This window comes from Phymastichus coffea, unplaced genomic scaffold, assembly GCF_024137745.1.
Source record: "Phymastichus coffea isolate CEN01 unplaced genomic scaffold, Cenicafe_Pcof_1.1 PCOF00299, whole genome shotgun sequence".
Lineage (NCBI taxonomy): Eukaryota > Metazoa > Arthropoda > Insecta > Hymenoptera > Eulophidae > Phymastichus > Phymastichus coffea.
Genome location: NW_026707110.1, coordinates 22,501 through 32,500, shown reverse-complemented (window position 1 = coordinate 32,500; position 10,000 = coordinate 22,501).

Here is a 10,000-nt window from a genome sequence, read left to right as displayed (position 1 = left end):
GCAATGCGCGTGCACTAGTGCTTCCTTTTTCCTGGCCAACGAAAGCAATGCGCGTGCACTTGTGCTTCCTTTTTCCTGGCCAACGAAAGCAATGCGCGTGAACATGTGCTGCGTTTGCGAGGCCAAGGAAGGCAATGCGCGTGGACTTGTGCTGCGTTTGGCTGGCCGGGAGAGCAATGCGCGTGCACTAGTGCTTCCTTTTTCCTGGCCAACGAGAGCAATGCGCTTGAACATGTGCTGCGTTTGCGAGGCCAAGGAAGGCAATGCGCGTGGACTTGTGCTGCGTTTGGCTGGCCGGGAGAGCAATGCGCGTGCACTAGTGCTTCCTTTTTCCTGGCCAACGAGAGCAATGCGCTTGAACATGTGCTGCGTTTGCGAGGCCAAGGAAGGCAATGCGCGTGGACTTGTGCTGCGTTTGGCTGGCCGGGAAGGCAATGCGCGTGCACTAGTGCTTCCTTTTTCCTGGCCAACGAGAGCAATGCGCTTGAACATGTGCTGCGTTTGCGAGGCCAAGGAAGGCAATGCGCGTGGACTTGTGCTGCGTTTCGCTGGCCGGGAAGGCAATGCGCGTGCACTAGTGCTTCCTTTTTCCTGGCCAACGAAAGCAATGCGCGTGCACTTGTGCTTCCTTTTGCCTGGCCAACGAGAGCAATGCGCGTGCACTTGTGCTTCCTTTTTCCTGGCCAACGAAAGCAATGCGCGTGAACATGTGCTGCGTTTGCGAGGCCAAGGAAGGCAATGCGCGTGGACTTGTGCTGCGTTTGCGAGGCCAAGGAAGGCAATGCGCGTGGACTTGTGCTGAGTTTGGCTGGCCAAGGAAAGCAATGCGCGTGGACTTGTGCTTCCTTTTTCCTGGCCAACGAAAGCAATGCGCGTGAACATGTGCTGCGTATGCGTGGCCAAGGAGAGCGATGCGCGTGAACATGTACGTTTCGGTGGGGATGCGCGTGAACTCGATGACGGCTCTCTCGACCTGGTCAATAGGCGGCGAACGTCGACTCCGAGTTTTTCTTCTTAAAGCTCTGGCAATAGAGCACGTCTTCCGATTGGTGATAGGCGCGAATGTATTAACGGTATTTCGACTGTCGTCCTTATATATTATCGTCGAACTACTGTCCGGCAGACAAACTTCTCATTTGAACGCGCAAAAATCAGTGGAAACGGCGACCGTACGCCGACAACGTGGCGCTACGGCGAACACCGGCGCACAGCTGGGTTCGCCGCTCCGGACTGAGCTCCGTCGACGCAGCGTCCGGCGCTCGTTTAGCACGAACTGTGGAAATATCAAAGCGTTAGTGACCCTCCATAAAGCGGACTCGATTGCCTATAACAGATGGAAAATAGTTGGTGGTAATGCTCATTATGTGAGAAGTAGGCTAATGCCACGAGCTCGCACCGCTGCTGTGGGTACACTCGCTCGGGAGCAGGCCGATATCTAGTCGGCTGGAACGAGCAAACAGGATTGTTAGAAGGGATGGAGGGGGGACTCCTTGACCACAACAGCAAATGCAATGCGCCTGCACTTAACACTCTTCTGTTCATGAGGGGCAATGCGCGTGAATTCCGTACAACTGGCAAGTCCCTGGCCTGAAACGTCGTGCGCGGCGAGTCACTTGTAAATCCATCAAGTGCCTGGCCTGAAACGTCGTGTGCGGCGAGTCACTTGTAAATCCAGCAAGTCCCTGTCCTGAAACGTCGTGCGCGGCGAGTCACTTGTCAATACAGCAAGTCCCTGGCCTGAAACGTCGTGCGCGGCGAGTCACTTGTGAATACAGCAAGTCCCTGGCCTGAAACGTCGTGCGCGGCGAGTCACTTGTGAATACAGCAAGTCCCTGGCCTGAAACGTCGTGCGCGGCGAGTCACTTGTAAATCCAGCAAGTCCCTGGCCTGAAACGTCGTGTGCGGCGAGTCACTTGTAAATCCAGCAAGTCCCTGTCCTGAAACGTCGTGCGCGGCGAGTCACTTGTGAATACAGCAAGTCCCTGGCCTGAAACGTCGTGCGCGGCGAGTCACTTGTCAATACAGCAAGTCCCTGGCCTGAAACGTCGTGCGCGGCGAGTCACTTGTGAATACAGCAAGTCCCAGGCCTGAAACGTCGTGCGCGGCGAGTCACTTGTGAATACAGCAAGTCCCTGGCCTGAAACGTCGTGCGCGGCGAGTCACTTGTGAATACAGCAAGTCCCTGGCCTGAAACGTCGTGCGCGGCGAGTCACTTGTAAATCCAGCAAGTCCCTGGCCTGAAACGTCGTGCGCGGCGAGTCACTTGTAAATCCATCAAGTGCCTGGCCTGAAACGTCGTGTGCGGCGAGTCACTTGTAAATCCAGCAAGTCCCTGTCCTGAAACGTCGTGCGCGGCGAGTCACTTGTCAATACAGCAAGTCCCTGGCCTGAAACGTCGTGCGCGGCGAGTCACTTGTGAATACAGCAAGTCCCAGGCCTGAAACGTCGTGCGCGGCGAGTCACTTGTGAATACAGCAAGTGCCTGGCCTGAAACGTCGTGCGCGGCGAGTCACTTGTGAATACAGCAAGTCCCTGGCCTGAAACGTCGTGCGCGGCGAGTCACTTGTGAATCCAGCAAGTCCCTGGCCTGAAACGTCGTGCGCGGCGAGTCACTTGTAAATCCATCAAGTGCCTGGCCTGAAACGTCGTGCGCGGCGAGTCACTTGTCAATACAGCAAGTCCCTGGCCTGAAACGTCGTGCGCGGCGAGTCACTTGTGAATACAGCAAGTCCCAGGCCTGAAACGTCGTGCGCGGCGAGTCACTTGTGAATACAGCAAGTCCCTGGCCTGAAACGTCGTGCGCGGCGAGTCACTTGTGAATACAGCAAGTCCCTGGCCTGAAACGTCGTGCGCGGCGAGTCACTTGTGAATACAGCAAGTCCCTGGCCTGAAACGTCGTGCGCGGCGAGTCACTTGTAAATCCAGCAAGTCCCTGGCCTGAAACGTCGTGCGCGGCGAGTCACTTGTGAATACAGCAAGTGCCTGGCCTGAAACGTCGTGCGCGGCGAGTCACTTGTCAATACAGCAAGTCCCTGGCCTGAAACGTCGTGCGCGGCGAGTCACTTGTGAATACAGCAAGTCCCTGGCCTGAAACGTCGTGCGCGGCGAGTCACTTGTGAATACAGCAAGTGCCTGGCCTGAAACGTCGTGCGCGGCGAGTCACTTGTGAATACAGCAAGTCCCTGGCCTGAAACGTCGTGCGCGGCGAGTCACTTGTGAATCCAGCAAGTCCCTGGCCTGAAACGTCGTGCGCGGCGAGTCACTTGTAAATCCATCAAGTGCCTGGCCTGAAACGTCGTGCGCGGCGAGTCACTTGTCAATACAGCAAGTCCCTGGCCTGAAACGTCGTGCGCGGCGAGTCACTTGTCAATACAGCAAGTCCCTGGCCTGAAACGTCGTGCGCGGCGAGTCACTTGTCAATACAGCAAGTCCCTGGCCTGAAACGTCGTGCGCGGCGAGTCACTTGTGAATACAGCAAGTCCCAGGCCTGAAACGTCGTGCGCGGCGAGTCACTTGTCAATACAGCAAGTCCCTGGCCTGAAACGTCGTGCGCGGCGAGTCACTTGTGAATACAGCAAGTCCCTGGCCTGAAACGTCGTGCGCGGCGAGTCACATGTCAATCCAGCAAGTCCCTGGCCTGAAACGTCGTGCGCGGCGAGTCACTTGTGAATACAGCAAGTGCCTGGCCTGAAACGTCGTGCGCGGCGAGTCACTTGTCAATACAGCAAGTCCCTGGCCTGAAACGTCGTGCGCGGCGAGTCACTTGTAAATCCAGCAAGTCCCTGGCCTGAAACGTCGTGCGCGGCGAGTCACTTGTAAATCCAGCAAGTCCCTGGCCTGAAACGTCGTGTGCGGCGAGTCACTTGTAAATCCAGCAAGTCCCTGTCCTGAAACGTCGTGCGCGGCGAGTCACTTGTGAATACAGCAAGTCCCTGGCCTGAAACGTCGTGCGCGGCGAGTCACTTGTCAATACAGCAAGTCCCTGGCCTGAAACGTCGTGCGCGGCGAGTCACTTGTGAATACAGCAAGTCCCAGGCCTGAAACGTCGTGCGCGGCGAGTCACTTGTGAATACAGCAAGTCCCTGGCCTGAAACGTCGTGCGCGGCGAGTCACTTGTGAATCCAGCAAGTCCCTGGCCTGAAACGTCGTGCGCGGCGAGTCACTTGTAAATCCATCAAGTGCCTGGCCTGAAACGTCGTGCGCGGCGAGTCACTTGTCAATACAGCAAGTCCCTGGCCTGAAACGTCGTGCGCGGCGAGTCACTTGTCAATACAGCAAGTCCCTGGCCTGAAACGTCGTGCGCGGCGAGTCACTTGTCAATACAGCAAGTCCCTGGCCTGAAACGTCGTGCGCGGCGAGTCACTTGTGAATACAGCAAGTCCCAGGCCTGAAACGTCGTGCGCGGCGAGTCACTTGTCAATACAGCAAGTCCCTGGCCTGAAACGTCGTGCGCGGCGAGTCACTTGTGAATACAGCAAGTCCCTGGCCTGAAACGTCGTGCGCGGCGAGTCACTTGTAAATCCAGCAAGTCCCTGGCCTGAAACGTCGTGCGCGGCGAGTCACTTGTGAATACAGCAAGTGCCTGGCCTGAAACGTCGTGCGCGGCGAGTCACTTGTCAATACAGCAAGTCCCTGGCCTGAAACGTCGTGCGCGGCGAGTCACTTGTGAATACAGCAAGTCCCTGGCCTGAAACGTCGTGCGCGGCGAGTCACTTGTGAATACAGCAAGTGCCTGGCCTGAAACGTCGTGCGCGGCGAGTCACTTGTGAATACAGCAAGTCCCTGGCCTGAAACGTCGTGCGCGGCGAGTCACTTGTGAATCCAGCAAGTCCCTGGCCTGAAACGTCGTGCGCGGCGAGTCACTTGTAAATCCATCAAGTGCCTGGCCTGAAACGTCGTGCGCGGCGAGTCACTTGTCAATACAGCAAGTCCCTGGCCTGAAACGTCGTGCGCGGCGAGTCACTTGTCAATACAGCAAGTCCCTGGCCTGAAACGTCGTGCGCGGCGAGTCACTTGTCAATACAGCAAGTCCCTGGCCTGAAACGTCGTGCGCGGCGAGTCACTTGTGAATACAGCAAGTCCCAGGCCTGAAACGTCGTGCGCGGCGAGTCACTTGTCAATACAGCAAGTCCCTGGCCTGAAACGTCGTGCGCGGCGAGTCACTTGTGAATACAGCAAGTCCCTGGCCTGAAACGTCGTGCGCGGCGAGTCACATGTCAATCCAGCAAGTCCCTGGCCTGAAACGTCGTGCGCGGCGAGTCACTTGTGAATCCAGCAAGTCCCTGGCCTGAAACGTCGTGCGCGGCGAGTCACTTGTAAATCCATCAAGTGCCTGGCCTGAAACGTCGTGCGCGGCGAGTCACTTGTCAATACAGCAAGTCCCTGGCCTGAAACGTCGTGCGCGGCGAGTCACTTGTCAATACAGCAAGTCCCTGGCCTGAAACGTCGTGCGCGGCGAGTCACTTGTAAATCCAGCAAGTCCCTGTCCTGAAACGTCGTGCGCGGCGAGTCACTTGTCAATACAGCAAGTCCCTGGCCTGAAACGTCGTGCGCGGCGAGTCACTTGTGAATACAGCAAGTCCCAGGCCTGAAACGTCGTGCGCGGCGAGTCACTTGTGAATACAGCAAGTCCCTGGCCTGAAACGTCGTGCGCGGCGAGTCACTTGTGAATCCAGCAAGTCCCTGGCCTGAAACGTCGTGCGCGGCGAGTCACTTGTGAATACAGCAAGTCCCAGGCCTGAAACGTCGTGCGCGGCGAGTCACTTGTGAATACAGCAAGTCCCAGGCCTGAAACGTCGTGCGCGGCGAGTCACTTGTCAATACAGCAAGTCCCTGGCCTGAAACGTCGTGCGCGGCGAGTCACTTGTGAATACAGCAAGTCCCTGGCCTGAAACGTCGTGCGCGGCGAGTCACTTGTAAATCCAGCAAGTCCCTGGCCTGAAACGTCGTGCGCGGCGAGTCACTTGTGAATACAGCAAGTGCCTGGCCTGAAACGTCGTGCGCGGCGAGTCACTTGTCAATACAGCAAGTCCCTGGCCTGAAACGTCGTGCGCGGCGAGTCACTTGTGAATACAGCAAGTCCCTGGCCTGAAACGTCGTGCGCGGCGAGTCACTTGTGAATCCAGCAAGTCCCTGGCCTGAAACGTCGTGCGCGGCGAGTCACTTGTAAATCCATCAAGTGCCTGGCCTGAAACGTCGTGCGCGGCGAGTCACTTGTGAATACAGCAAGTCCCTGGCCTGAAACGTCGTGCGCGGCGAGTCACTTGTGAATCCAGCAAGTCCCTGGCCTGAAACGTCGTGCGCGGCGAGTCACTTGTCAATACAGCAAGTCCCTGGCCTGAAACGTCGTGCGCGGCGAGTCACTTGTGAATACAGCAAGTCCCAGGCCTGAAACGTCGTGCGCGGCGAGTCACTTGTGAATACAGCAAGTCCCTGGCCTGAAACGTCGTGCGCGGCGAGTCACTTGTGAATCCAGCAAGTCCCTGGCCTGAAACGTCGTGCGCGGCGAGTCACTTGTAAATCCATCAAGTGCCTGGCCTGAAACGTCGTGCGCGGCGAGTCACTTGTCAATACAGCAAGTCCCTGGCCTGAAACGTCGTGCGCGGCGAGTCACTTGTCAATACAGCAAGTCCCTGGCCTGAAACGTCGTGCGCGGCGAGTCACTTGTCAATACAGCAAGTCCCTGGCCTGAAACGTCGTGCGCGGCGAGTCACTTGTGAATACAGCAAGTCCCAGGCCTGAAACGTCGTGCGCGGCGAGTCACTTGTCAATACAGCAAGTCCCTGGCCTGAAACGTCGTGCGCGGCGAGTCACTTGTGAATACAGCAAGTCCCTGGCCTGAAACGTCGTGCGCGGCGAGTCACTTGTGAATACAGCAAGTCCCTGGCCTGAAACGTCGTGCGCGGCGAGTCACATGTCAATCCAGCAAGTCCCTGGCCTGAAACGTCGTGCGCGGCGAGTCACTTGTGAATACAGCAAGTGCCTGGCCTGAAACGTCGTGCGCGGCGAGTCACTTGTCAATACAGCAAGTCCCTGGCCTGAAACGTCGTGCGCGGCGAGTCACTTGTAAATCCAGCAAGTCCCTGGCCTGAAACGTCGTGCGCGGCGAGTCACTTGTAAATCCAGCAAGTCCCTGGCCTGAAACGTCGTGTGCGGCGAGTCACTTGTAAATCCAGCAAGTCCCTGTCCTGAAACGTCGTGCGCGGCGAGTCACTTGTGAATACAGCAAGTCCCTGGCCTGAAACGTCGTGCGCGGCGAGTCACTTGTGAATACAGCAAGTCCCAGGCCTGAAACGTCGTGCGCGGCGAGTCACTTGTGAATACAGCAAGTCCCTGGCCTGAAACGTCGTGCGCGGCGAGTCACTTGTGAATACAGCAAGTCCCTGGCCTGAAACGTCGTGCGCGGCGAGTCACTTGTGAATACAGCAAGTCCCTGGCCTGAAACGTCGTGCGCGGCGAGTCACTTGTAAATCCAGCAAGTCCCTGGCCTGAAACGTCGTGCGCGGCGAGTCACTTGTGAATACAGCAAGTGCCTGGCCTGAAACGTCGTGCGCGGCGAGTCACTTGTCAATACAGCAAGTCCCTGGCCTGAAACGTCGTGCGCGGCGAGTCACTTGTGAATACAGCAAGTCCCTGGCCTGAAACGTCGTGCGCGGCGAGTCACTTGTGAATACAGCAAGTGCCTGGCCTGAAACGTCGTGCGCGGCGAGTCACTTGTGAATACAGCAAGTCCCTGGCCTGAAACGTCGTGCGCGGCGAGTCACTTGTGAATCCAGCAAGTCCCTGGCCTGAAACGTCGTGCGCGGCGAGTCACTTGTAAATCCATCAAGTGCCTGGCCTGAAACGTCGTGCGCGGCGAGTCACTTGTCAATACAGCAAGTCCCTGGCCTGAAACGTCGTGCGCGGCGAGTCACTTGTCAATACAGCAAGTCCCTGGCCTGAAACGTCGTGCGCGGCGAGTCACTTGTAAATCCAGCAAGTCCCTGTCCTGAAACGTCGTGCGCGGCGAGTCACTTGTCAATACAGCAAGTCCCTGGCCTGAAACGTCGTGCGCGGCGAGTCACTTGTGAATACAGCAAGTCCCAGGCCTGAAACGTCGTGCGCGGCGAGTCACTTGTGAATACAGCAAGTCCCTGGCCTGAAACGTCGTGCGCGGCGAGTCACTTGTGAATCCAGCAAGTCCCTGGCCTGAAACGTCGTGCGCGGCGAGTCACTTGTGAATACAGCAAGTCCCAGGCCTGAAACGTCGTGCGCGGCGAGTCACTTGTGAATACAGCAAGTCCCAGGCCTGAAACGTCGTGCGCGGCGAGTCACTTGTCAATACAGCAAGTCCCTGGCCTGAAACGTCGTGCGCGGCGAGTCACTTGTGAATACAGCAAGTCCCTGGCCTGAAACGTCGTGCGCGGCGAGTCACTTGTAAATCCAGCAAGTCCCTGGCCTGAAACGTCGTGCGCGGCGAGTCACTTGTGAATACAGCAAGTGCCTGGCCTGAAACGTCGTGCGCGGCGAGTCACTTGTCAATACAGCAAGTCCCTGGCCTGAAACGTCGTGCGCGGCGAGTCACTTGTGAATACAGCAAGTCCCTGGCCTGAAACGTCGTGCGCGGCGAGTCACTTGTGAATCCAGCAAGTCCCTGGCCTGAAACGTCGTGCGCGGCGAGTCACTTGTAAATCCATCAAGTGCCTGGCCTGAAACGTCGTGCGCGGCGAGTCACTTGTGAATACAGCAAGTCCCTGGCCTGAAACGTCGTGCGCGGCGAGTCACTTGTGAATCCAGCAAGTCCCTGGCCTGAAACGTCGTGCGCGGCGAGTCACTTGTCAATACAGCAAGTCCCTGGCCTGAAACGTCGTGCGCGGCGAGTCACTTGTGAATACAGCAAGTCCCAGGCCTGAAACGTCGTGCGCGGCGAGTCACTTGTGAATACAGCAAGTCCCTGGCCTGAAACGTCGTGCGCGGCGAGTCACTTGTGAATCCAGCAAGTCCCTGGCCTGAAACGTCGTGCGCGGCGAGTCACTTGTAAATCCATCAAGTGCCTGGCCTGAAACGTCGTGCGCGGCGAGTCACTTGTCAATACAGCAAGTCCCTGGCCTGAAACGTCGTGCGCGGCGAGTCACTTGTAAATCCAGCAAGTCCCTGGCCTGAAACGTCCGTGCGCGGCGAGTCACTTGTAAATCCAGCAAGTCCCTGCCTGAAACGTCGTGTGCGGCGAGTCACTTGTGAATACAGCAAGTCCCAGGCCTGAAACGGTCGTGCGCGGCGAGTCACTTGTGAATACAGCAAGTCCCTGGCCTGAAAACGTCGTGCGCGGCGAGTCACTTGTGAATACAGCAAGTCCCAGGCCTGAAACGTCGTGCGCGGCGAGTCACTTGTGAATACAGCAAGTCCCTGGCCTGAAACGTCGTGCGCGGCGAGTCACTTGTAAATCCAGCATGTCCCTGGCCTGAAAACGTCGTGCGCGGCGAGTCACTTGTAAATCCAGCAAGTCCCTGGCCTGAAACGTCGTGTGCGGCGAGTCACTTGTAAATCCAGCAAGTCCCTGTCCTGAAACGTCGTGCGCGGCGAGTCAATTGTGAATACAGCAAGTCCCTGGCCTGAAACGTCGTGCGCGGCGAGTCACTTGTGAATACAGCAAGTCCCAGGCCTGAAACGTCGTGCGCGGCGAGTCACTTGTCAATACAGCAAGTCCCTGGCCTGAAACGTCGTGCCCGGGCGATTTCCTCGTCAATGATGTTCGAAGAAGCTTCGGAGGATCCGCCCTTTCGATGAGGTTTTTGCCCATATAAAACAATGCTCAAGACCATTCGGCGCCGATGCCTCGGCGGCCCTTTCGGTATATGTAAGAGAGGTGCTCGAGTCGATGTAATCGTCTTGGGTATGCTCTCCATCGTTGTCATCCACTGCATTACCGCGGGTCGGTGTCTCTGACCGAATGGCCCTTATGCGGTAGGCGCCGTAGGCGTTACGAGTTCGTCGATTCTTCATTGAATCGTCGATAAATACC